This window comes from Muntiacus reevesi, chromosome 10, assembly GCF_963930625.1.
Source record: "Muntiacus reevesi chromosome 10, mMunRee1.1, whole genome shotgun sequence".
NCBI classification, from domain to species: domain Eukaryota; kingdom Metazoa; phylum Chordata; class Mammalia; order Artiodactyla; family Cervidae; genus Muntiacus; species Muntiacus reevesi.
In genome coordinates, this window is record NC_089258.1 from 43031574 (window position 1) to 43058537 (window position 26964).

The 26964-nt window shown below is 47.7% G+C and overlaps 1 pseudogene; it reads right to left on the reverse strand.

The window, feature by feature from the left end:
• Positions 1–3309: 3309 nt before the first annotated feature.
• LOC136176342 (histone-lysine N-methyltransferase PRDM9-like) lies at positions 3310–26279 on the reverse strand (annotated as a pseudogene).
• Between the last annotated feature and the right edge of the window lie 685 nt (positions 26280–26964).

Below are 26964 nucleotides of genomic sequence, written 5' to 3' on the forward strand. Positions count from 1 at the left end.
GACTTGACTGATGCGCCCCTCACCGAGGCTGTCTGCTGCTTCAGGCTGGGCAGCTGTTCAGGCACCTTCTACCCTTGTTGGTGCTGAGATGAGGGAACCCTGAGCAGGACATGTTTTAAGTCCCCCTGTGACCTGGGCTGGAATCAGTATGTTTGTCTTACTAAAAATTAACAAAGGCAGCTCCATACTCCTCTCCACAGTGATTCTCAGCAGTCACATCTCATCAGCACCGTGCATGCTCTCTTTCCTCTGCGTCTTCTCCACCATTTTCCTTTGTAGACTGAGGGTGGCCTTTCAAACAGCTGCAGTGCTCCCGCACTGTGGTTTTATCTGCACGTCTCTAACAATTCCTGGTGTGCAGCATGTTTTTATGGGCTTTGATTTTAACCAGTGTGTGCGGAATTGACTGGAAATTTTCATCTTCACAGTCTACCAAGTTTTTGTTTTCAGTTAGTTACCCATGGAAACTTATAAAGTGCCAGTATCATTTAGAGCCCAGCAGTCCTTGTGACTATGAAGTGTTTTTAAGTGTGGCAGTGAAATAAGAAATAGTTTTTTCTCTTTTGCCTTTTGAGTCCTTCTCTACTTTAGCTGTTCTGATCTACAGCCAGCATTGATAGTTAAGTCTCCTTCTTTTCAGAAGACTAACCTGTTATGTAAGCTAATCCTGCACCTGTGTGTGTGTGTGCGTGTATTAGTCACTCAGTCGTATCTGACTCTTTGTGATCCCATGGACTGTAGCTCACCAGCCTCTTCTGTCCATGAAATTTTCCAAGCAAGAATATTGGAGTGGGTTTCCATGTTCTTCTCCAGGGGTATCCCACACCCATCACCCTCTAACTCTGCATAAGCCATATTTCACATCTATTATCTTTTAATTTTATGCTAGTCACATCCTGATGCTTAACTTTATGGTACTCTCTCTGCAAACCTCCCCTTAAAATTTGTTTTCTCTTTTTGCATTACGGAAAGAAAGCTTCAATGCAATCTACAAAAGACAATGGCCTCAACTCCAGCAACTGCCTGCTGGACCCAAGTTACTGGGCTCCCTGATGCCAGCCTATTGGCTATTTTGAAGCAATGCAAAAAGAAAAATATAGGATCCTTATATGTTTGCTCTTTATCTCCAACCTCTGACTATCAGCCCCAACTGTGTGATCCCCTCGATTCCCTATCAGGGGAGACAGAGTTCTTGAGGCACAAGTCTACTGTGTTCTCTCCTCTTCCAGCTTGGGGATTAAAGCCATCTATTTCCTTAAAAAACATTTCCACAAAGGTATAAGTTTCCTATGTTCTTGTTCCTTTTTGCATTGTTTCAAAACAGTCAATAGGTTAATCTTCTGAAAAGAAGGAAACAGTTATCAAGGCAGACTGTAGATCAGGAACAGCAAATGTAGAGAAGGAATCAAAAGGCCAAAGAGAAAAACTTCTTTCTTATTTCACTGCAGCATAAGCAATAACTTTCAAGTTTCTGTAGTGGGAAATGGCCACAAGGAGGCAGGATTTCTTCATGCCCTAGTCCTGTTACTACAGTAACCAGAGCCTTAGGGTGACTCCTAGTCCATGGTTTCTTCTGGCACATGCTGGCAGCCTGTGGCTCATTAATCCTTGTTTTTCTTTTTTAAAGTTAGTGTTTACTTATTTTGGAGGATAGCTGACTTACAGTGCTGTGTTTGTTGGTGGAGAGATTCTTCATCAGTTATCCCCATACACATTCTGATTAATCTTTGTTTTTTTCACATACACGTTATTATAGAGTGTGTAGTACACCACCCTTTCTAAAGTAGGTCCGTGCCGATTCTATATTCTATATGTATTTGTGAGGATAAATGAATCCAACCTCCTAATTTATCACTTCCACCCACCACTCTCCTTCTGTAACCATGTTTGTTTCCTGACTGTGTGTGTATTTCACTTTTATAAAATAGCTCATTGGTATCAGTTTCTCCTTCTGAAGTACTTCACTTACTATGATTGTTCTAGTTCTAGATTACCCCTGCAAATGGCATTAATTTTTCATGGTTGAATCATATTCCATTCTATACATACATGATTTCTTTATTCATTCATCTGTCCATGTACATTTTGGTCACTTCCATGTCTCAGCTGTTGTAAATGCTGCTGCAGTGCATGCTTGTGTGCGGTGTTGTTCAGTCACTACTTCTATCTTGCAAAACCCAGACAGTCCCATGAGACACTCAGTCCCCTTTCCCCTCCCTCAGCCCCTGGCACCCACCATCTTACTTTCTGTGTCTATGGAGCTGATTGCTCTCGGTGCCTTGTATGAGTGGACTCAAATATCATTTGTTCTTCCGTGTCTGCCTTATGTCGTTGAGCATAATGTCTTCAGGGTCCATCCACGCTGTAGCCTGTGTCAGAACTGCCTTCCTTTCAGGCTGGACAACATTCATTGTGTTGCTGGACCACGTTCTGCTTGTCCATTCTTCTGTTGAGGGACAAACGGAATATCTTCATTCATCTCTCACCTCTTGTAGTATTTGTGGAATAACTTCAGAAAGTCCCATGATCTAAAAGTCATTCACCATTAACTACTTTATAAACTTTTTTATTTTGGAAACCATCAAAGCTCAGAAGAAGGGAAGAATGCATGTGAGATTCACTTGTGTTTAGAAACGAGCACTTTAGGGTAATCATTTTATTCCCTGTGTGTGCTATGCGTGTGTGCGCGCCTGTTGGCGGACACGTGCTGTGTGTGTGCATGGTGTAGGTGCACAGCGCTTATGTGTGCGGCGTGGGAGTGTGTGTGTGTGCTATGTGTGTGTGTGTGTGTGCTATATGTGTGTGTGCTATGTGTGTGTGTGTGTGATATGTGTGTGTGCTGTGTGTATGTGTGTGTGTGTGTGCTATATGTGTGTGTGCTATGTGTGTGTGTGTGTGATATGTGTGTGTGCTGTGTGTATGTGTGTGTGTGTGTGTGCTGTGTGTATGTGTGTGTGCTATATGTGTTTGTGTGTGTGTGTGTGCTATGTGTGTGTGTGTGCTGTGTGTATGTGTGTGTGTGTGCTATATGTGTTTGTGTGTGTGTGTGCTATGTGTGTGTGTGTGTGCTGTGTGTATGTGTGTGTGTGTGCTATGTGTGTGTGTGTGTGTGTGTGCGCTATGTGTGTGTGTGCGCGCCTGTTGGCAGACACGTGCTGTTTGTGTGCATGGTGTAGGTGCACAGCGCTTATGTGTGCGGCGTGGGAGTGTGTGTGTGTGCTATATGTGTGTGTGTTGTGTGTATGTGTGTGTGTGTGCTATATGTGTGTGTGCTGTGTGTGTGTGTGTGTGTGTGTGTGTGGTAATGGGTCATGGGGTGGGCTTGGGGCCCGAGGTGGGCAGGCGGGCGCAGGTGGGAGCTCCCCGCAGGCGCTCTGCTCGGATGGCGTCTGTGCCCCGCCTCTGCCCGCGTTCTCCGCTTGGATGCAGCACGGTGCCCTGTGGGCATCAACCCCGGCACGAAGTCACTTGACCAGGAGCCTAGGAGGTGTCAGGCCCACCCTCTACCCCCGCCCCTGCAGGGAAGCAGTGCCTGAGCGCACTCCCTCCCTAACTGACCAGCAGGATGGACGGACCGGCTCTCCCCGTGCACGCTGCAGGACTGTCCTGCCTGGGCGACCCGGGCAGCGCCTCCTGCTGGGAGCCCGGAACGCTGCCGTCGGGCCACTCCCGGTCTGTCCTCACAGGACGCTGGGCTGCGCTCCACCAGGTTCCTGGCTCTCCCCGGGCCCTGACCACCACGTGGCCGCAGAACCTGCTCACAGTTTTGTTTTGCCTGCCGAAATGTATAGTGACAAAGCTTTTGTTCCGTTTCCTGATGTGGGTGAAGTGTGGAGCCAGTGATGATTTCTGCTTCAAGAAAGGTACGTCCCAGTTCTCACAGGTGGGCGAGCCCCTGTCCAACGATGAGAGACCCGGCGGTGTGACCTGTGCCTCCTGGGAGCGCAGCCCTAGGCGACTTTGAACCTGGCCAAGTTCTGTCTACACGGTGGATTCAGACCTCTGCAAGTCCTGTCTACACTGATTATGTTTAGGTGAGACTTCTACAGTGAGGACATTCACGCCTGGCGGGGTTCTCTGTGCAGTAGGACGTGGAGACCTGCCTAGAGACCTGGCCTGGCCTCTGTCCTGGAAAACTCCGTGCCTGTGTCTGCATGTCAGTGCTCAGAGGTCTGGGGTCTGGAGCTGAGGTGGGTTTCCCTGGGTAACCGTGGGGTTCCATGGCCCTCCCGGGGGTCGGTGCTGAGGCAGGGCTCTCAGTCTTTCCCTCTGACACGTTCACCTCCCTGGGGCTCATCGAGACACAGATAGGCTACGTGGTTGTTGTCGTTCAGTCTCCAAGTCGTGTCCAACTGTTGTGACCACATGAACTGCAGCACGCCAAGCTTCCCTGTCCTCCACTATCTCCTGGTGTTTGCTCAAACTCACAGCCATTGAGTCGGCGATGCAATCCAACCATCTCATCCTCTATCGTCCCCTTCTCCTCCTGCCTTCAATCTTTCCCAGCATCAGGGTCTTTTCCAATGAGTCAGCTTTTCCCATTAGGTGGTCAAAGTATTGGAGCTTCAGCTTCAGCGTCAGTCCGTCCAATGAATATTCACAGTTGATTTCCTTTCGGATTGATTGGTTTGATCTCCTTGCAGTCCAAGGGACTCTCAAGAGTCTTTGCCAACATCACAGTTCGAAAGCATCAGTTCTTCAGTGCTCAGCCTTCTTTATGGTCCAGCCGTTACATCCGTACATGCCTACAGGACAAACCACAGCTTTGCCCATATGGACCTGTCTTGTTTACGTATTAGGGGCCTGCCGACCACAGCCATGGTGCCCTGACCAAGGGAATGTGTGACCCCAGGTAGGGGGTCTGAGAATTGAGTCTCACCCCATCTGCGTGGGCCAGAATCATGTGCAGAGGGAGACCAGCTAAGAAAAAGAGGGAGACCAGCTAAGAAAAAGGGAAGAATACATGTGAGCTTCACTTGACTTGTGTGTAGGAATCAGTGCTTTACAGTATCATTTTATACAAGCCTGTGCCTATTCCCTCTTTACCCCTAAGTGGTTCCCTATCTCTGGGGTTCCTGGAGATTCCTCAGGTGAGCTACCTGGTAATTATTCCATTCACCAGCACAAGCATGGGGAGAAGGGAGCAGGCTTATCTGGGCAATTGATTGCAGGGCACATGGACCAGCAAAAAGCCAATAAGCAGCAGGTGAGGTTGCAACTGTGATCTCCTTCCAGTAGACGTCCATACTCAGTAGAGACCAGACCTGCCTCTCCTCTTCCAGCCCAGCATCTGGTGTGTTTTCATGGAATCTCAGTGGGACAACAAAAGACCGAGACTGCCAGCATGAAGGTAATGTGTTCAACATTATTATGACATCTGTAAAAACAGTTAATGTCATACAGATCCAAAGGGAATGTGGGAGAGCAGGAGGGGGAACCTGGGTCCCCAGTGAGACCCTCTCAGCGAAGCTGGGCCTGGGTCAGGCTTGGAGGGTGTGACTGAGAGTTTGCTGGATAGGATGCCACATTTAGAGGGCCTCCTGCAGTGCAGGTTTCAGGGCTACATAGCAGCTAAGTGCAGAGCATGGTGGCTGAGCTGATGGCTGTGGATCCTGCAGGCTGAACTCTGAACCCTGAATGTTGGAAGCTTGTCTGGAGTCACAGGACGTGCTTGCTCTCTCTGCTGAGACGATCACAGTGGGGACCCAGGTTCCCCTCCTACTCTCTAGCAGCCATCAGACTGTAGCCACTCCCCACAGGGGTCCCTGAGGAAACTCGGGAAGGAAAAGACAGGATACTGGCCCCAGATGATTAGGTGTGTATCAAAAGGAATAATTTCAATGAGATGACTCTCGAATCTTCCCATACATAAAAAGTGCTAAATTCCTTACCTTTAGATGCTGCCTGCATTTTTGAAATCCTAAAACATTCTTGCTGAAAAAACTTAACTCTCAACGCCTAGGTTATAAATATTTTTATGTGTACACATATGAAGTAGACACTTTCCAAAGAGCAACAAAAGAAGACAAATCTCAACATTTGGAACACTGGCACCAATGGTGGGCACTCCTCAAAAGATGCAACTGATAGAGCAATTAGAACAATCATCACCCCCTTTCCCCATAAAATTGTGGAATGGACACTGAGAGTGAGGAATTGTTACAGGGAAGAACAAAATCTGACTCCATGTTTAAAAAAATTTTTTTTTCAAGTTAAATCTTTTATTTTAACCTTTGCTTCCTGTTGGTTTGTTTGCTATAGGATTATTGTCCATACATAATGGCCTGCCCCAGGAAATCCCGCCCCTCTGCCTTTGTCCAGAACCTGTCCACCTGTGGATGGCTACAGGAAGGGAGAAATTAACACATCTCCTCTCGAGACTAGCCATTCCAGGAGATATTTGCCAGATTAATGGCCTTTTTACTTTACTTCCTCACCTCCCAGCTCTGTGTTGTATAAAAGACACTGGCATCCAGACCCTGACAAGATGGTTTCTTCGAGATGTTAGTCTGCTATCTTCTCCGTCTGCCAGCTTTCCAAGTAAAGTCGTATTCCTTGCTTCAGCACCTCGCCTCTGATTTATTGGCCTGTCGTGAGGCATGCAGAGCGAACTTGGACTTGGTAACAATCCTACATGCCTTGCAGTCAAAAAATCAAAACATAAAATGGAAGCAATATTGTAATAAATTCAATAAAGATTCTGAAAATGGACAATATAAAAAGATCTGAAACCAACAACCAAAAGGAACTCAGTGGTTGTCTGAAATATTTAAAAAGGAGTTAGTACCCCTCTTGCCCATACCCCTGAAGCCACACTGGACAGTTAGGCCCTGTCCATTCAGGACACCCTCTCCAGACCCCAGGTGGAAATGCTCTGCCCCCAGTGCCCACCTGGGTCTCAGGAGTAGAAGAGACACAGCCTAGGGGGTCTCTTCTCTGGTCCAGGGGAGCGTCACACCAGCCACCCTGTCTCGCTGCTCATAATAAATGAGGAGGGTTGTTGGCACCTGGGTGAGTGATGTTGTGGGCACCTGGACTGCCTCGTCCTTGTGATTTGATGTGAAGACAACACAGAAGGAGAACCAGCCAAGAGGGATCCAGGCAGCAGTAAACCCCTCTTCACAGGGACCCTGTGAGACCCAAGACTCTGCCCACTCTGCTCCGACTTTTGGGAACTGGCCTTTGTCATTCTCTGGGCAGGAGGTGGGAAGGACAACCCGGTCTCTCTCCCACCTCCTGAGACCCAGGTGGGCACTGGGGGCAGCAGCACCTCCACCTGGGATCTGGAGAGGGTGTCCTGAATGCACAGGGCCTAACCGTTCAGTGAGGCCGGCCCTCATCCACAGTGCACTGACCTGCTGCAGGATCTTGGGTTCCCTGGCATTCAGCTCACCCATCACTAACCCCAGCTGGGTGTCTTGGGAGCCCCTCACCGCAGGCACCTAGGAGGTGAAAACTGCATGCCCAGCGAGAAGGAGGAGAAGCTGGTGGGGCAGGGGTCCAGTATGCAGTATCCAAGGCCCCTCTGCTCCCCCTGGAACACCCAGCCCCGCCTCCCGTGGACTTTCTCCTCTTTAGGATGTGTCTTTGTGGCTGATGTTGCCAAACACCTTCCTCTGGACAAGAAGGCTCCATCACTGTGGAAGGGGTGGAGGTGAGGAGGCGCTGTAGCCCTAAACCCAGGGAGCTTGAGAACTAACTTCCCTGAGCCCTGAACGTACTGCCTGTTACATCTGTACCAACAGAGGCTGAGATCCAGAGAGATCCTCTGTGGAAACACTTCATGTTCGACAAGAGAACCAAACTAGGCCTAGATCTGGGCAGATTTTCTGTGGAAACACATTTCATGTCCAACAAGAAGACCAGCTGAGGCCTAGATCTGGGCAGATTTTCTGTGGAAACACATTTCATGTCCAACAAGAAGACCAGCTGAGGCCAAGATCTGGGCAGATTCTCTGTGGACACACTTTTCCGTCCAACAGGAGAGGATTTGTTAACTCACAGCTGAACCCCGAGAAGTGGGACATGCTGTAATTGTGCAGACTGCAGGGAAGGCATTTGAGAGGCTTCTTCCCGGGAGGATCCCCTGAGGCCCCTGAAGTTACTGGACCCAGAGGCGGAGCACTCACGTTTCTCTCCTCACTGCAGGCCAGATGGTGCCCCCAGCCACACAGCCCTGCTCCTCCACTTCCCTGAATTCAACAGAAACCCCCCGGTCAGGAGGCCAAAGCACAATATTCTTGGTGAGCAGAGGAGAGGCCGGTGGGAAGTGGGGTGGAGGCTGAAAGCTTTTGTAGAAGAAGATGCACATGTGTTCCTGTGTGTGGTGGCCAGATGCTGCAGCAATTGGTGTTCCCTACACATTTATGGGTGGGTTTTAGTTTCTGTATTTTCTAAATTTTTTTTTTAAACAGCTGAATATTATGAGAAAATTTTTGCAATCAACCATGAGAACTTGCAATTAAGATCTTTTTTTTTTCTTTCACTAGATTGTTGCAGTTTCTGTTGATGACAGATGAACAGCTTCCTACCTTTAAGTATTCATTTAATCAGCTGTACTGGGTCTTAGCTGTGGCATGCAGGGTCTTCAGTTGCAGCATATGGGATCTAGTGCCCTGACCAGGGATTGAATGTGGTCTCCTGTGTTGGGAGCTCAGAGTCTTAGCCTCTGGACCAGCAGGGAATGCTGCAACCTCCTACTTTAAAAAAGATTATTTATTTATTTTTGGCTGTGCTGGGTCTTTGCTGCTGTGTGGACTTTTCTCTGGTTGTAGGGCGTGGAGGCTGCTCTCTCATCTCTGTGCTGAACTTCTCCCTGTGGTGGCTGCTCTGGTTGGGAAGCACGGGCTCTAGGCTCCTGGGCTACAGTAGTTGTGCATGGACTTAGTTGCTCCATGGCACGTGGGATCTTCCCAGATCAGGGATTGAACCCGTGTCTCCTGCATTGGCAGGTGGATTCTTAACCACTGCACTACCAAGGAAGTCATTCCCCTCCCTGCTTCCTGCCAACATCCCCCTTTATAAAAAGACTAAAAATAATCTGTTTAGGAAGTTTTCAGGAGTCTGAGCTCTGAGGTCAGCGTCTGTGGTGTCATTCTCCCAAAAGCTTCAGAAACCAGTTGGGCTTATGAGTCTGGCAACCAGGGTGGGTCTGGCGGCTGAAGACAGGCTGGCCTCTGGAGCTCTGCCCTCACCTACTCACCCAGGGTCCCTGAGCCCTAGCAGCCAAGCAGAGCCGCGTGCAGGCAGGGCTGGTACAGCCATGGGGCCACCGTGGTCAGGGTGGAGCATGCGGCAGAGGCAGCTGGCTGTCCATCTCCATGACTGCTGGTGTCCTGTGTGCCCATGCAGGGCAGTCACGGTGTCAGGTGAGGCCTGGCCGCTGTCGTGGGGACAGGATGGGACTTCAGACAGCTCGCATTCCCACTCCCCAACCCCAGCTCCGCTTCAGATTGTGGCTTGTGGCTGCTGGCAGCTCCCAGGGCTGGAAGGCTGTGTAAAGCACCAACCCCCTTGCTCAAGGTCAGCTGAGACCCCCAGCTCTGGGGTCACACACCATCTATGCCACCATCCAGGTCGTCCAACTTCTGTGAGGGAGGGCCTGTTCAGGGCTGTGGGTGATGGGGAGTTTGGGGGTATTGTGGGCTGGCCCAAGAGTCAGATTTTTGAGGGAAGGGGAGGGGAGGTAGAAGCTTTGACCTGCTCAGGGTTCCAGGGGATTCCAGGCTCAGCTCTGGTGGGAGGTGCAGGTGAGAATCCCCTGCAAGTTTCTGGGTCCCCACCGTTTTTCAGTTGAAGCCCCTCTGCCTGCACCACCCCTAACTCTCCCTCCCGTGGCCCTTGCCACAAGCCACAGAAGATGGGGAGTTTATGTGGCTTCCCTTCCTGTAGGGAAACCAAGCTACAGACAAACATGTTCCTTTAAGAAAGCATGACAGAAACAGGAAAGTAATAGTAGGTGGTTATTACTGACACGGCTCATGTAGAGACGCTTCACAAGCCTGGCACATGGAGGGAACTGAGAGCCGTTGCCCCGAGTCCTGGAGTCCGCACCCTCCGCCCCCCGCCCCGTGGCCCACTTTCCCCTTGTTGTCTTCTGGTGACCGGGTGGGTTTCAGCCTCCTGAACCCCTTCTGGAAGGATCAGGCCAGGGCAGAGGTCATTCACAGAGGGGAGGGTGTGGTCGACCTTAAGAACCCCATTGCCTCCACTCTGTGTTGGAGCTCAGTTCTGGGTCTGAGCAAGCGTGGCTTCCTGGGGCGATCACCACCTTCACTCACCCAGGGTGGGGGGCTTTGTGTCCACCTTGTCCCCTCGTGCAGCCTGGTTCACCCCAGGATCCATGCTGTGTGTGCATCTGCTCTGCTCACAGCTCACCCCGTGGCCCATCAGACTTCACTCATGAAAGGGAAGTGTAAGGATGAACTATTCCATGGTTGAGAATTTCAAGGTCGTGACAGCGTTGACCAGAGCACACGGGCACAGGTGTGAGGCCCATGCATAGGGAAGCCGCAGTGTGGGCTTCGAGGACCCTCCATGTCGGGGTGGGATGGGGGCCGGACAGGGATTTCCTGCAAACGCGGCTCCAGGCTGTTCTCGGCAGGGGTGACGACTGTGGGCACTGCCTGTCTGTGGACAGGTCATGGGGCTGCCCAGCTCAGCATGAATGGCAGGGGTGCGAAGGGAGGTCACCCTCCCTTCGCACCCCTGACTTCACACCCCCTCATCAGGGCAGCCCAGTGCCTAAACGGCCCCTTCCTCGTCTAGCTCTGAAGACCTGGAAGGTGTGGGGGCTGAAGGACATGCAAAAAACAAATTCTGTAAAGCAATTATCCTTCTATTAAAAAATTAAAAAAGATTAAAGAAAAAAACACAAAGGACAGCAATGGTGGGGCTTGCGTTCTCAGCCAGCCTCTGCCAGGTCCCGCCTGTGCTTACGCATCAGACCAAAATGTTGGTGCTCCCACCCTGTATCACAGACGAGAATAGAGACACAGAGAGGTTGAGCATCTTACCCCAGCTCACACAGTTATTGAGGGCAGGGCTGAGAACTGGACCCCTGTGGTCAAATCTGGAGCCCAGATGCTGTGATGACCCTGAGGGAGCGGCAGAGACCAGACGGTCCATGCTGAGCCAGGCACGCGCGCACACCAACACACGTGCACGTGGCCTTCACCTTTGGGGCTACAGAAGTCGGAGGAAACCAGAGGGCCACCAGGAGAGGCCAAAGGACAGTCGAAGTCTATAAGGAGGAGAAGCCACACTTCCCAGGAGGCCAGGGAATCCCTTTCCCCAGTGAGTCTGTCTCAAACCCTAGATTCCTTTCTCTGGACCCAGGAACTGACTGTCCAGTGACCTAACTGAGTTGGCTCCAGAAATTATGCCTTCCGAAGGGTTCATCTACCACTGGACCCCACTGCTGTCAGTAATAAGGGTGGAATGGGTACATAGTCTGAGCTTCAGATTTGTTTGGAGACAAAATTTATTAGAAGAGGAGTACAAAACCCATGAAGGCAATTGGCACGAACATCTCCAGAACACTTAAGAAATCCTCTGCTGTATATCTACCTCCTCTCCTGTCACGAAAGTGGAAGGTCTATTTAGCAAGTAATTCTGTGCTTATCACACTCTATCTTTAAAATATTTATTATATATTTATTTATTCGGTTGTGCTGTGTCTTAGTTGCAGCATGTGGGAGCTAGTTCCCCAATCAGGTATTGAACGTGGGTCTCTGCATTGGAGTCTTGACCCCTGGACCACCTGGGTCTCTCCTCATACTCTTGGGGACAGTAACGGGTCACAGACCTCCTCTGAGGCCCCCTTAGAGCTGAGGTATGGGGTGGCTGCAGTAATCCTCCTGTGGCTAAGGTGTGGTTTGTTAGTCATGACTCACTCACACTCCCTGCAAACATAGGGCTTCTCCTCTGTGTGTGTCCTCTGGTGTGAGATGAGATGGGACTTCTGACTGAAGCTTCGCCCACACTCCCTGCAAACGTAGGTCTTCTCCCCTGTGTGTGTCCTCTGGTGTCTGATGAGGACGACTTCTGACTGAAGCTTCGCCAACACTCCCCGCAAACATAGGGCTTCTCCCCTGTGTGTGTCCTCTGGTGTCTGATGAAATTTGACTTCTGATTGAAGCTTCGCCCACAGTCCCCACAAGCATACGGCTTCTCCCCTGTGTGTGTCCTCTGGTGTCTGATGAGGGCTGACTTCTGAAGGAAGCTTCGCCCACACTCCCCACAAACTAGGGCTTCTCCCCTGTGTGTGTCCTCTCGTGTGTGATGAGGACTGTCTTATCGCTGTAGCTTCGCCCACACTCCCCACAAACATAGGGCTTCTCCCCTGTGTGTGTCCTCTCGTGTATGATGAGGACTGTCTTATCGCTGTAGCTTCGCCCACACTCCCTGCAAACATAGGGCTTCTCCCCTGTGTGTGTCCTTTGGTGTCTGATGAAATCTGACTTCTGAATGAAGCTTCGCCCACACTCCCCACAAACATACGGCTTCTCCCCTGTGTGTGTCCTCTGGTGTCTGATGAGGGCTGATTTCTGACAGAAGCTTCGCCCACACTCCCCGCAAACATAGGGCTTCTCCCCTGTGTGTGTCCTCTTGTGTGAGATGAGATGGGTCTTCTGACTGAAGCTTCGCCCACACTCCCCGCAAACATAGGGCTTCTCCCCTGTGTGTGTCCTCTCATGTGTGATGAGGACTGACTTATCGCTGAAGCTTCGCCCACACTCCCCGCAAACATAGGGCTTCTCCCCTGTGTGTGTCCTTTGGTGTGTGATGAGATGAGCCTTCTGACTGAAGCTTCGCCCACACTCCCCACAAACATAGGGCTTCTCCCCTGTGTGTGTCCTCTGGTGTCTGATGAGGACTGACTTCTGACTGAAGCTTCGCCCACACTCCCCGCAAACATAGGGTTTCTCCCCTGTGTGTGTCCTCTGGTGTCTGATGAGGACTGACCCGTGATGGAAGCTTTGCCCACACTCCCCGCAAACATAGGGCTTCTCCCCTGTGTGTGTCCTCTCATGTGTGGTGAGACTTGACCTGTCCTTGGAGCCTTTCCAACACTCTCCATACGTGACTCTCATAATCCCTGAGACCCCCGCCCCCGTGAGCAATGTCCCTGTGTCCTCTGGATTCAGTTTCTGGCTTGTGCTGGGCTCTTCTGTCATTCTCTCATGCACCCCAGAACCCCCCATTTGTCCTCCGGGTGAGTAGGAAGAGGCCCTTGAAATCCTCTTCAGCCTTATGCTTTTCAGCAATTGTTGGGGCCTGTCCTTGGCCTCCTGACCCTCAGGTTTGTCGCTCGGGCTGTGTGGATCTGAATATCGCTGATTTTGACTGCCTGGGCAGGGATCCTCTGGTTGGAGGAGGTCTCTTTCAGATGGTCTCAGGAGGGTCTGAGAGGGGTGACTGCGTTGGATGTGTTGGCTGAGGAATTTCTGACTGGAGAAGGCCAGAGAGCAGGAGGCACATGGGTGGATCTTGGGCTTCGGTTCTGCTGAAAGAGAAAGCTTTTGGTCAGGTAGCTGGTTTGCCATGGTCAGGCCCTCCCCACTAATCATTTAAGTGTTGACAGTGCACGATCTGTCTCCCATCGAGTGTGTCTTTATCATCCACTCTTCCACTCCACTCGTATTCTCTACATCTACAGAAATCCAGGAAGCGGGTGTCAAGGGCCTTTTCTACATATCACCCAGATAGGGACCTTCCAGCAGCATCAGAGGCAGCGTCTCTCCTGATAGAGATGGATCTGCAGGGACTTTCCCTGCGGGTAAGTGTCTGAAAAGTCACGTCACAGTGGCCACAGGTATTTACCCTACTGAGAGATAAGAGTTGATGACTTAGGTGGAATCTCCTAAATGGCTCCCTGTGAGGGGAAAGGGTCTATTAAGTTAGGGGGCCTGGGCTGGAGCTCTCTGCATATGGGAGGCAGCACAGGGGGTAGTTACAGAAATGTGAGTAAATCAGACTTTGTGACTTCTTGTTCAAAGAGCAGCCTTTGTGCCGATCTCTGCAGAAAGTGGGTTTGAGACTAGATGAGACCGAGCAGCCCAGGTCCCACTGACTACAGGTCTGGCTCCTGCTGCCCCAACTGGTTCACAAATTGCTCCTCTCTCGGTTTCCCATAAATCATAAAATAAAGGCATATCCTTTCTCAAGCCTCACCAGTACTCATACCTCATTTATTTCATTCAGGCTTAGTCCATTTAACATGCACTAGGAAGCCCTGTTTAAAAATACATGTCCAGCCAGACATTTCACACCCTCACTCCCAAGCATCTTCAGCCAGCCCACTCTCCCCTCATGTCTGGCAATGAACTGACCTCTGAGGGGACTCCCCGCTGCTGTCTCTTCCCAAAAATGAACCAAAGCATCGTCACAGAACAGAGAATATGCTGCTTGCAGCTGAAAGCCTCGCGGTTGTCCTGTGTCACCCAGGAGGACCCCTGGGGCCTGCACGTGGACACAGGCCCTGAGGCTTCCGTGTCCCGTCCAGCCTCCTTCCTCTCCCTCTGTGCTTCCTCCCGCGACCCCTGGCATGGCCTCTCTTCCCGGCCCTGGGGCTGCGGCACTGGCTGCTCCCCTGCCTGGAGTCCTTCCCTGCACGTGTTATCTCTGCAGAGACCCCGCCGCACCGTCCTGCACCACACCCCACCCTCTGCTCACACTGACCCCAGGCACGTTACCTGCGCTGGTTCTCCTCAGAGCACCAGCCCCTGTCTGGTATGAAGCCCCTGCTGCCCCAGGGCAGTGGTTCTGTCTGTTTCGGTGCGTGGAGCCCCGTCTGGCACAGAGTATGAACTCACATGACAACAGACTGGAACAGTAACTGAATGCGCATCACTGTACACGTGTCGCTTAGAAATGGGAGGAAATGAGGAAGAAACAGGTAAAGGGCAGAGAGCTGGGAGGTGCTAGAAAACTTGCTTTTTGCTTCTAAGCCTTTCAGCAGAAGGTGATGTTACATACTTTTTTGCATGAAATATTAAAAATTAGAACTAACATTTTTAATATAAAAATTTTTCCTAACAATCATATGAAAAGAATCAAATTCTGAGGCATTTAAATTGCAACTCAACTGACTTTGGACTGGATTGTCCTCTGCTTCGAAATCGGACCTCGGAGGCTCCCAGGATGGGGTGGGGTGCTGGAAGAGGGGAGACACTCACCTCTCCCGGTCGCGAGCTCACTCTTCCCCCTGCTGTTCCGCTTGATGCCAAGGTCCTGACCATACTCGTCCCCGTACCAGACCAGCAGCTCACAGCCTGGCCTGATCACCTGGCAGGTTCGGTAGAAGATCTGCCCGTGATACTGGAAGGCCACCAGGTTCTGCTCCTCGTCGTCCCGGGCACAGTTCACATACCTGGGGTCGAGGCCGGGAAAGGGAAAGAAACCTCAGGTGATGAGTGCCCTCCACTCTCCGACCATGCCCAGCTCCTTGCCTTCTGCCTCTGAGGCCGCCCCTCATGTGGACCTTCTGTTCACACCTTCAACCAGGCAATGTGAATTCCCATGCTTTTCTCTCCTTACCTAATTAGCCATTTTCCAGAGCCCAGTTCCAGACTTGTCTCCACCTTGACTGTCCGTGAGGCTGGTGACCTCCAGCTCCTCTAACTCTGAATTAAGTTCTCTTTCATCCGCAGGACTTGGTGCTCCTTGGCTAGCACGCAGCCCTCAGCACTCAGCCCAGCCTGCCTTCTCTCCAGAGGCTTTCTCCCATCTATCTCCTCACGTGTATCCAGGGTCCTATTCGCTTGCCCACCCCCTCCCATGGAAACTTGGAGAGAGCGCTGATATAGTTTGAGACATGGAACAGTAATTGTTCACTGTCTGCCTGCCCTGATGAAAGGAGAGGCCCTCAGAGAATGGCCCTGCTCAGGGCCATGCTGCTCCCCATTCCTTCTGAGGCCTCAGGACCCACTTCTCACTGGAACCAAGCCTGCGGAGGTTGTTGCCCACATAGAGTCAAGGTCTCCTGTGTTAGGTCATCCTGGCATGTGCAGTTACTCAAAGATAGAAAAAATAAGGTCACTGTTCCTAAAATCAATTGGCTAATGTCTGTTTGCAGTATGTTCTCCAAAAGGACATGGGTTGTGTGATCTGCTTCGGTAACGAAGTTCACTGTTTAAACTGAAACATAAAGTGCATGGTAAGTGTCCATTAAGTGAGTTAAAGTGTCCCTGGTGAATCTAGACTCCTCAAGTTGTTTTCAAGTCCACCAGTTTTGTTCAGCATATACACTTGTATCTTGACGGCACATGCCATATTTTTATTTCCTTCTTTCTAGTGTCTTTTGAAATGAAAGAGCATGATATGGAGGGAAAAGAGGAAAGAAGATGTGAGAGCTGTTGAGGGAGCCAGGTTGAGAAGGAAAGGGGCGTGGGATTGAGGGAGTATCGACGTCTACACACTGCAGACTCACTGCACTCACCTCATCCAGTTGGCCCAAGACGTGTCCTTTCCATCCACATACTGGTAGCAGTTCCTCCCTTTGGTGATCTGAGTGTCAGAAAAAGAGATACAAACTTTCCTCTTTCTTTTCTTTCTTTTTTTTTTTTTGTAGGAAGGAATAAGGAATAGAAGAGCTATTTCCCTCTGTAGTCATTGGTGATTTTCAGCCTGCATGGATTCAACTGCCAGTCGGACCACACGGTAAGTTCCTTACTCATCATTCCAAGTCTGAGTCTCTTGGTTCATTGAAGGCAAGGGCTCCACAAGGGAGGAGTCACTTCTGTGTGTCTGTACACTGTGTCCCCACCTGTCCTCTGACCTTTAGATAGAAGTCTTGTGTGTCTGTACACTGTGTTCCCACCTCTCCTCTGATCTTTAGATAGAGGTCCTGTGAGTGTGTACCAAGGTGTTCCCACCTCTCCTCTGACCTTTAGATGGAAGTCCTGTGAGTGTGTACCAAGGTTTTCCCACCTCTCCTCTGATCTTTAGATAGAGGTCCTGAGTGTCTGTACACGGTGTTCCCACCTCTCCTCTGACCTTTAGATAGAAGTCCTGAGTGTCTGTACATGGTGTTCCCACCTCTCCTCTGACCTTTAGATAGAAGTCCTGAGTGTCTGTGCACTGTGTTCCCACCTCTCCTCTGACCTTTAGATAGAAGTCTTGTGTGTCTGCACACTGTGGTCCCACCTCTCCTCTGACCTTTAGATAGAGGCCCTGAGTGTCTGTACACGGTATTCCCACCTCTCCTCTGACCTTTAGATAGAGGACCTGAGTGTCTGTACACTGTGGTCCCACCTCTCCTCTGACCTTTAGATAGAGGTCCTGAGTGTCTGTACACTGTGGTCCCACCTCTCCTCTGACCCTTAGATGGAAGTTCTGTGTTCACGCCCAGTGCACACAGTACACACGGCTGACTGTGTCATTGCTGACCATGTTATCACCATCAGCGTCCTCGCATGTAGACATGAAGTACCCCCCACCACACACAAGCGGTTAGAGGCCAGAGGACAGTGAAACGCGTGCTTCTCACCAGCCAGGCATATCCACTGTTGGCAGCCTCCTCATCGTCTGTGATCTGGCCCTCATAGGGGCCAAAGTGCAGGCCCAGCAGCAGATCGGATGTCTCGTTCCACACTCCAAGCCCAGCGTCAGGGATGCCCGACAGTCTGATGCTTAACCCAGGGGGCAGAGTGAGGGCTGAGCGGTTGGCATGCCCCTTTTCCACTGCACAGTCCTTTACAAAGGTTGGGGGCCCATGGGCAGCACAGCTGTCGATGAAGAAGTTCTGACACTCCTCACAATCTGGAGGTGAGAACAGGGATGAGAAGAGGTATAGTGATGTTGCTGGTCGTAACGACCTTCAGAAAGAACTGGGGCATTCATTGCATTTGGCCTCGATCCTGCACCCTAAGTCATAGAGGAAGGGGATGACCGGGGGACCAAATGGTGAGGTGAGGTTAGTGGACCAAGGCCTTGTAGCCCCTTCTCCGTAAGTGGGCCAGCGGGGTCACTCACAGAGGTAGTCGTTATCCTGGGGCTTGCTGACCTCTTGGTATACGTGGCCCTTTCTTTCTCGTAGACTGTACCTCTTCACTCCAGTCTCCTTTCTTCTGAGTTCTACGATGGAGAACAGAAGCTAAGCAAGGCTGGTGGGGTCTGGGGAGTTAGTCCCTGTTTTATTGGAGAGTGTGAGATCTCCTCCCTGTCCATCTATACACTTTGTTAAATCTTTCTTACATGTATTTTGCAAACTTTTACTTTTGTAATTTTATTTTTAATGTTCCATTATTTATTTCTTGGCCACACTGCATGGCTTGTGGGATCTTAGTTCCCGGAACAGGAATGGAACCCCCACCTCCTGCAGTGGAAGCGTGGAGTCTTAACCACTTCACCCCCAGGAAGTCCTGTCTCTATAGTTTGTTACTTCTCCCTTTAACTACAGGTTCAGGAGACTGAGGCTCCACTGACCAGAGATACCCAGTTCAGTGATAGCTTCCTGCACTTCCCGTTAGTAGGTTTAACTTCCAAATGTTCCTACTTAGGAAATAGTTCACCGACGCATCTACTCAGAAAATATATGTTAAAGGCACATGACACGTAAGGCATTGAGCAGAGGTCACTAACAAAGCACGGTTCCCATTATCACAGCTGGATTTATTGAACTACTTGTAGGTGTCAGACTTTTGCATTTAATGTAAGGCTTTCAAGCACTGTATGAGTCATGTATCCTTATCCTCACTTTACAGATAGCAATCAGGACCTCAGAAAATGTATAAGATTTTCCCAAGGCCCCAGTGCTAACTTCATGTCTCAGATCAGTCCAGCTTAAACCCCGCCTACCCAAAGTCCATGCCACACACCTAGGCCATACTTATTAGTTTTTCTACAGGGATTAGAGGAACTAATTAGAGGAACTCCCCAAATTTCTCTTACCGACTTTTTGTCTGGGGAGCTGTCCAGGGGTCCTTGCTTTTCTGTGATGGGGCACTGGATTCTGAGCCTGCTTGGAGCCACTTGTCTTCAGCGGTTTTGCTGCTCCCGGCAATTCCTTCAAACCAGATTCATTACTTAATGGTGCCCTGGACATTCTCTTCCATGTGAGTAAAAGACAGCATGCATTTCTTTAGTTCCTTAGGACTTTATGAAGTGTTTTCACATGCATGACTTTAGTTAATACTTTGACAATTCTTGGAAATACCTGGTGGAGTTGGGGTCTGAACACTGGAGTGTAAAATAAGAACCTACGTGGGTAATGAATCAAAACTAGAATTCATATCTTAAGGTTCTTTCCCTGCAATTTTCTGCATAAAAGTGAGAGCAAGGCAGGGATAATAGCTGGAGTTCAGGGAAAGAAGAGGGTAAGGGCTCATAGAGAAATCCAGGGGGTTTTCTATTAAATAGTGGCCCTTTGATGGATGAGGAAGTATTGAAAATTACAGAGGGGACAAAACACATGTGGAAAATAAGGTGGCAAAGCAGTGAGATTGAGAAGAGAAAAGACAGAACACATTTAGACAATAAAAAATCGGCAGAAACACATTTAGACAATAAAGAAAATGAGCTGAAAGTTGCAGGTTGCCATGTCCTCCTAGAGACAATGTGTGGACTTAAAGTGGCCGCTTTCATCAATTCTGCTAGAACAAGGCTGCATGACTAGCTGGTTCTCCTCAGTTCCTGATCCATAAACTGGTATACATGCTAATTCTTAATGTTACAGTGGACATGAAATTTAATAACCTTCAACAAATTTTGTGTGAGCTCTTTAATACAGTAAGAACGTACGCGTACATCCCTGGTATCAATTTATTCCCTAAACTGTCACTATATTTCAGGTGTGGCTCACACATCCTATCTTCAGCATTCTTTGACCTTCCTACTCCTAGATGAATGTTTAAATGTGGAGTCACTCATTCACAAAACATTCAGGGGGCCCTCAGGGGCTTTGAGCTGGGTCTGGACTTCTGAAAATTAATGGGTACAGGCTAGGCTCTCAAAGCTCACAACACAGGGGTAGGCTAAACACATGATTCCAAACAGGAGAGTTGCCTAATCAGAGCTCAGGAGAAGGACTTGTTACTCCCTCCTGCAAGAATGAGCATTTGAAATGATGCCCAGATGATGAGTTTCTACTCAAAAGTGGGTAATCTATGTAGAGTCCTTCAGTTATTTTCTTATTTGTTGCTTTTCAGTCATAAACCTGAGGCTTGTCAGGGTTGCGAGTTGCTTCCTCTTATTAGAGTGGGAGGCTCTGAGGTAGGGATCCTGTCGCCTTCTTCATCCCGGACTGTCCACTTTACACAATGTCCAGCATGTCCTTAAGCTTCTTCATCTTGGGCCATCCGCTCTAAAAACTGCCCAGCATGTCCTTAAACTTCTTCCTCTTTGACCATCCACTCTACAAACTGCCCAACCTGTCCTTAAGCTTCCCTTAGTCAGATGTCTTAGCATATCCCTCCCTAGCATAGCACAAAAGAACTGAGGTTGAAAACATCTCTTAGATGAATGATATAAAGATGTATGAATAAACTTCATAGAACTATGGAAGCTTTAATCATTTTGTAAGGAGTCTAGAAAAAGTGCTTTCGATTAGATTGCACTACTAGTGATACTGTGATCTCGGGCATATAATCAATCATTTTTTTTTTTTTAACCTCAGTTTTGTGATCTCTAATGGTGATAGCTATATACCTACTTATAGGTACTGTAGGATTGTTTTAAGGTTTAATTAAGTTTATTCACATAAAATGCTTAAAGTCTGAAATATTGTGAAAATAATGTAACAATAGAACAGGATACTATGGTTGTTGTTCTTACTAACTGTAGAGATGGTGATGATATCAGACATTGTGCTAAAGATTCAGGACAGGAAGGCAGCAGTCTCCAGGATCTCTGTGTTTTCTCCTATTCTCACCTGTGACTGGATCCATGAGAAGGATATTTTGGCAACAGGATTTGGGAAATACTCACCTTCTGGTGTTTACTATGCTCCACTCTGAAGGCCATTGAAGAAGGTTTACCTAAAAAATGATGAGAATCAGTGTTTAGATAGAGGTCATGAGTGTCTGTACGCTGTGTTCCCACCTCCCCTCTGACCTTTAGATAGAGGTCCTGAGTGTCTGTACACTGTGGTCCCACAGGTAAATATTTCCAAACTCTGGGCATTCTAATTAAGGACACATAATTCTGAGCCAGAGAGTGACAAGGACAAGGATTATCAAAGGAGGAATGGAAAATGATTTCTGTATCATCAACTCCTATGCTTCCACTGGGAGCATTACATAATTTTCTTAGAATTAAAAAGAAATATGAAACTTCATCTGTGCCTCATTTGCTGTCCGTAAAGTATCTAACAAATTTACTAGCCTTTCATGACAAAAGTACTCAACAAAGTAGAAACAGAAGGAAGTGACTTCAATATAATAAAGGTCATATATGAAAAGTCTACCTCTAACATCATAGTCATCAGTGAAAAGTTGAAAACTTCTCTAAGATCCATAAAAAGGCAAGGGTGCCCATTCTCAACACTTCTGTTCACTATAATGTTAGGAGTCCTATCCAGGGCATTAGGTTAGAAAAGGAAACAAAAGGATTCCATTTGGAAAGAAAGAAGTAAAATTATGTCTGTTCACAGAGGACATGACTTTATGTCCAGAAAAATCTTTAAAATTCCACACACACACACACAAAACCTGCACAGAAAGTTGCACGGTACAAAATCAACATTCAAATACCTTTCCATGCATGAACAATGACCATTCCAAAAAGGAAAATAAGAAAACAATCCTAATTATTTTTATTTTTTTAAAGCTATAGTCAAGATCTAAATTTAAATTAAAAAAATTATTTTTATTTATTTATTTGTGCCAGGTCTTTGTTGCGGCATGTGGGATCTAGTTCCCTGACCAGGGACTGAACCCAATTTCTCTGTATTGGGAGTGTGGAGTCTTAGCCTCTGGACCCCCAGAGAAGTCCCAATAATCTTATTTATAATAGCATCAAAAAGAATGAACTCATTGGGAGTAAACTTAAGGAGATGAAAGACATATACATTGAAAACTACAAAGTATTGCTGAAAGGAATCTGACATAAGTAAATAGAAAGGCGTCTCACGTTTATGGATTTGGAGGTTGAATATTATCAACCTGTTCATACCACCCAAAGCGATTTAAAGATTCAATGCAATTCCTATTAAAATCCCAATGGAATTTTTTTCTGATACAGAAAATCCATCCTACAGTTAATACCAAATCTCAGAGGACCCCAAATAGGCAAAACCATCTTAGAAAAAACAGCAAAGCTGGAGGCCTCTGGTTTCAGAACATATTACAAAGGTACAGGAACCAAAAGAGTGTGGCTTTGGCATGAAGTGTGTTCTTAGTCGCTGAGCCTTCTTGACTCTTTGTGACCTTGTGGACTGTAGCCCACCAGGCCTCTCTGTCCAGGGGATTTCACAGGCAAGAATACTGGACGGGGTTGCCATTTCCTTCTCCAGGGCATCTTCTTAACTCATGGATTGAACCTGCATCTTCTGTGTCTCCTGCATTGAAGGCAGATTCTTCACCTGCTGAGCAACTGAGGAAGCCCGTTGGCATATAGACAGACATGCCAATCAATGGAACAGAATAGACAGCCAGAAATAAACAGAAATACACTCCTGGATACATGGTCTAATGATGCTCATCAAGAGTGTCAAGACAATGGGGAAAGTTTAATCCCTATAATGAATGATGCTGGGGAAACAAAATATCCGTATGCAAAATAACAAAGATATTACATCATGAAGAAAAATCAACTCAGAGTGGATTAAAGACCTAAATGCAAGACTAGATAAGACTCTTAGAGGAAAACAAGGGTGAAGCTTCATGACACTGAATCAGCAATGATTTCTTAGATATGGTACCAAGTGCATAAGTATTAGAAACAAAGTAAAAATAGACAAATGAGATTACATTAATCTTAAAACCTCTGTGCAGCAAACGACACAGTGAACAGAGTTGAAAAGGCCACCTACATGACGGTAGAAATTATTTGTAAAATATGTATATGATAAGGGGTTGTTAAGCATACACCAATATGAAGCCTACCTGTAAGTCAGGAAGAGAACCTGATTGACCATGATGGCACCCTGATATCAAACTTCCATGCTCCAGCATTGTAAGAAAACAAATTTCTGTGAATTAAGGAATGCAGTCTGTTTTGTTATGGCAGTCTGAGCTGACTAACACAGTGGAAGAAGGAATTCAATAGACATTTCTCCAAAGAAGATACACAAATGGCCAACAAACATATGGAAAGATGCTCAATATTACTAATCAATAGGGAAATACAAATTGAAACCTTCTTTGATGGGCAATATGTATAAGAAGATAGTAGCAAGTTTGGTAAGGATATGGAGAAATTGGAACCCTTATATACTATTGTTGGAAATGTAAAATGTTGCAAGCTTTATAGAAAACAGTATGGAGTTTCCTCAGCTGTATGATCTAGCAATCCAACTCAAGAGTGTGTTTCCATAAAAAACTGAAAGCAAGATCTGAATAAACAGTGTGCACATCTATGGTCATTGCAGCATTATTCCCAGTTGGTGAGATGTGGAAGCAATCTAAATGCTCATTGCTGGATAAACAGATAAAAATTATATATAAGATATATCTGTTGTATACACTTGCACACAATGGGATGTTTTTAAGCCTTAAAAGAGAATTCTGTCCTATGCTACATCAGGGATGGGTCTTGATGACATGCTAAGTGAAATGAACCAATCCAAAAAAGACAAATATTACCTGATTCCACTTCTATGAGGTATCTAAATTAATCAAATCCATGGAAACAGAAAATATAATCGTGGTTGCCAAGGGCTATGAGGAGGAAGGATTGGAGAATTGTTACTCAGTGGGTTAGAGCTTCAGTCATGCAAGATGGAAAAGTTCTGCAGATCTGTTGTAGAGCAATGTGTATATATATCCCCGGTGGCTCAGTGGTAAAGAATTGCCTGCAGTGCAGGAGATGCAACAGACGCAATTTCAATCCCTGGGTTAGGAAGATCACCTGGAGCAAGAAATGGCAACCCACTACAGTATTCTTGCCTGGAGACTCCCATGGACAGAGGAGCCTGGCGGGCTACAGTCCATGGGTACACAAAGAGTTGGACACGATGGAGTGATGAACACTATGGCCACTAACACTAATGTGTACATAGTTAGCAAGAGTGTACCATACACTCAGAAATTGTTAAGAAGGTAAATTAAGATGTGCAGAGGTATGGTGAACCGTGACATATATATTCCCTATGAAGAATCTCTCTTCATGTAAAAACCTTTGCAGACAATCAAGTGTTTGTTTTCATGCCCCTTTCACTAATTTTAATAACCTAAGGGAACAGAGGGACCTCCCTGGTAGCACAGTGGATGAGAATCTGCCTGCCGATGCAGAGGACACAGGTTCGATTGCTGGTGCAGGAAGATTCCACTTTCTGTGGGGCAACTAAACCTGTGTGTCACAAACTACTGAGCCTGCATGTGTTCTGCAACGAGAAGACACTCACCGCAACCAGAGAAAGCCTGCGCACAGCCACAAAGACACAGTGCAGCCAAAACTAAATAAATAATTTTAAAAAATTTGGGAGAACAAATTCATAGATGGAAAATCATAGAGCTATCTAAATTGTTTTCTCCAATCTAGGAATATTAACTCGTCTAAACTGTCTGAGCAGTTAGAAGAGGAAGTGAGCTGCTCACTTCTATTTTATAATGAGTGTACTTCATTTTATTTACCTGATGCTGTTTCTGGTCAGTGAAATGTGGGAAAGATCAGGGAGAAAAAATAGCTCTCTCAAACCCTTTCCCAGAATTAAGACAAAGAATTAGTTTCACCTTAGGGTAACAAGATCATGTGTTGTTTTATATACATACATAAATAATGTATCTTGACATAATATGTTAATCATTTCCTCTTCAAAGAGATTTAATCCAATAACCAATTATGAGATTAGTATTAAATCTCTTTGGTGAATTTATTTCTGAAGTTTCTTTAACTGCCTTTCACTAAGAATGTTTAGCAAAAATAATTCTTTTTAAAAAGAATTATAAATTTTAAAAATAAAACTTTTGAGAATTACACTGGAAAACCTATACATTCATCTTCATTCAGGCTAATGTCAATATTCAGCCACAACCACTTTGGAACGCTGAAAATTATGATTTCTTTGCTAATGGCTGAGATGTAGCTGAGACCTAAGCCTAGACTGGTTTCAGAAAGACACCTCTAAATCCTCCTGGCCCCTCACCTTGCTGCCTTGGTGCCCATTCTTCATCAGAATCCTCAGTGTCATCTACTTGGGGTTTGATGACCTGCCTGCGGTGATGCATGAAATCCGGTCGAGTGACTCTGAAACCTGGAAAGAAGCAAAATATTTGTCCTAAGAAGGAGGAACAAAACACGGAAGCAATGGGAAGTGTCACAAAGTCAGGGAATCAGTGGAATGGGCTGGGGGAATCTAGAACAAGGCAAGAATGTTTAGGCAAGAGGTGAGCTCTGCACTGCAGGGTCAACCTCCCTTTGGTACAAAACTGTAAACATTTCCTTCAGGTTAGTCTCCACACTAAAGGGAACTGTGAGCAGATGAAGCCACCTAAGAGCGGGCCAAGTGAACACTGAGGGTGAAGACCTGTTTCATGTTTCCCAGGCTCACAGGCACCCAGCACTTCCTGTTACCTATAGCAATCAGCACTTCTTAGTTTCTTTTCATATTCCTATAACGGCTTTTTTCCCAGTCTCCCATCTCTTCCCATTCTTCCTTGGAGAAATATACGGAGATGTCTTTGAAAGCATCTTTGGCCTAAGGAAAATAACAAATTTCATCAGTGATTTACTAGTCTAAGTCAAACATTAGAGCTGGGCCTTCTCCTCCATCGTCTGTGCAGGGAGTAGCCTGAAGCTACTGGATGGTCTCTGTGAGACAGAGATGAAGACTTTCCTTCCCGACTGTGTCCTCCTTAACTGAACAAACACTGAGCATTTTCCTAACTCTCCCCGGACACAAAGCAGTTGACAGATCTAGTGTCCTGTTTTGTCCCACTCCACCCCACCATCTCAGACAGGACCAGGCGTTCCCATCCTGTGTACGGCCACAGGGAAGTTCACTCAGCTGCCCAGGCAAGCAGTCTGTGGTGCTTCAGGGACCAGCACCATGTCCTTCCCATAGAGCTGGCTTAGAGCTCAGCTTTGCCGCCTCCACCTCTCACCGTGGGCTTCCGCTCTGTTCTCCCAGCATCTCCCTCAGTGCTCTCCTCTGGAGACGTGTTCGGCCTCATGGCCATTGGAGTGCTCAAGGCCAAGGTGCCTGTGGAAGAAGAAGGTGCTGAGATAGCCCAGACCAGTGTCCAGTGTCTGGTCTGTTTGCCTTGGGTGGAGTGTCCCAGGCAGGAAGGTGAGGGGAAAGTCGGGGTTAGGGTATCAGTGGGATGGACGGATCCTGACTAGATATGACAGATCAGCCTATTGTGAACTAGATTTGGTTTCTTTGGATCCCCTACAATTCAGCCCCTCCAAGGAAAGGCACTGGGAGGGACGTGTCTGTGGGTGACAGAGGGATTCCTGAGGAGACCTGGAAGCCCCTAATTGCTGGACTGGGGTCAGGCTGAAATCAGGGCTCTGTTCCAGTGCAGCAGAGGAATTATTTCTTCAGGAAGGGTTTTGAGGATCTCCGCCTGGGGACTCAGAAATATCTGGGCATAACGTGGGTTGGGTTCTATATCTAAGGGACAGGTCAATAGGCTTGAGGAGATATGGGTCCCACGGGCTGAAGTAACTGGGGTCCTCAGGCAGAGGGGACTGGGGATATTTTGGCTGATGTAGAATGTGCAGGGTGAGAGAACTTGGGATCTTTCAGGCTGAGAAAATCAGGGGTTTCTTACTAAGGTGCTTTAGGTCTCCGACAGGCAGGACAATTGGGGTCTTGAGGGCGAAGAGCTTTAACTCCCAGGCTGAGGTATTCAGGGTCTC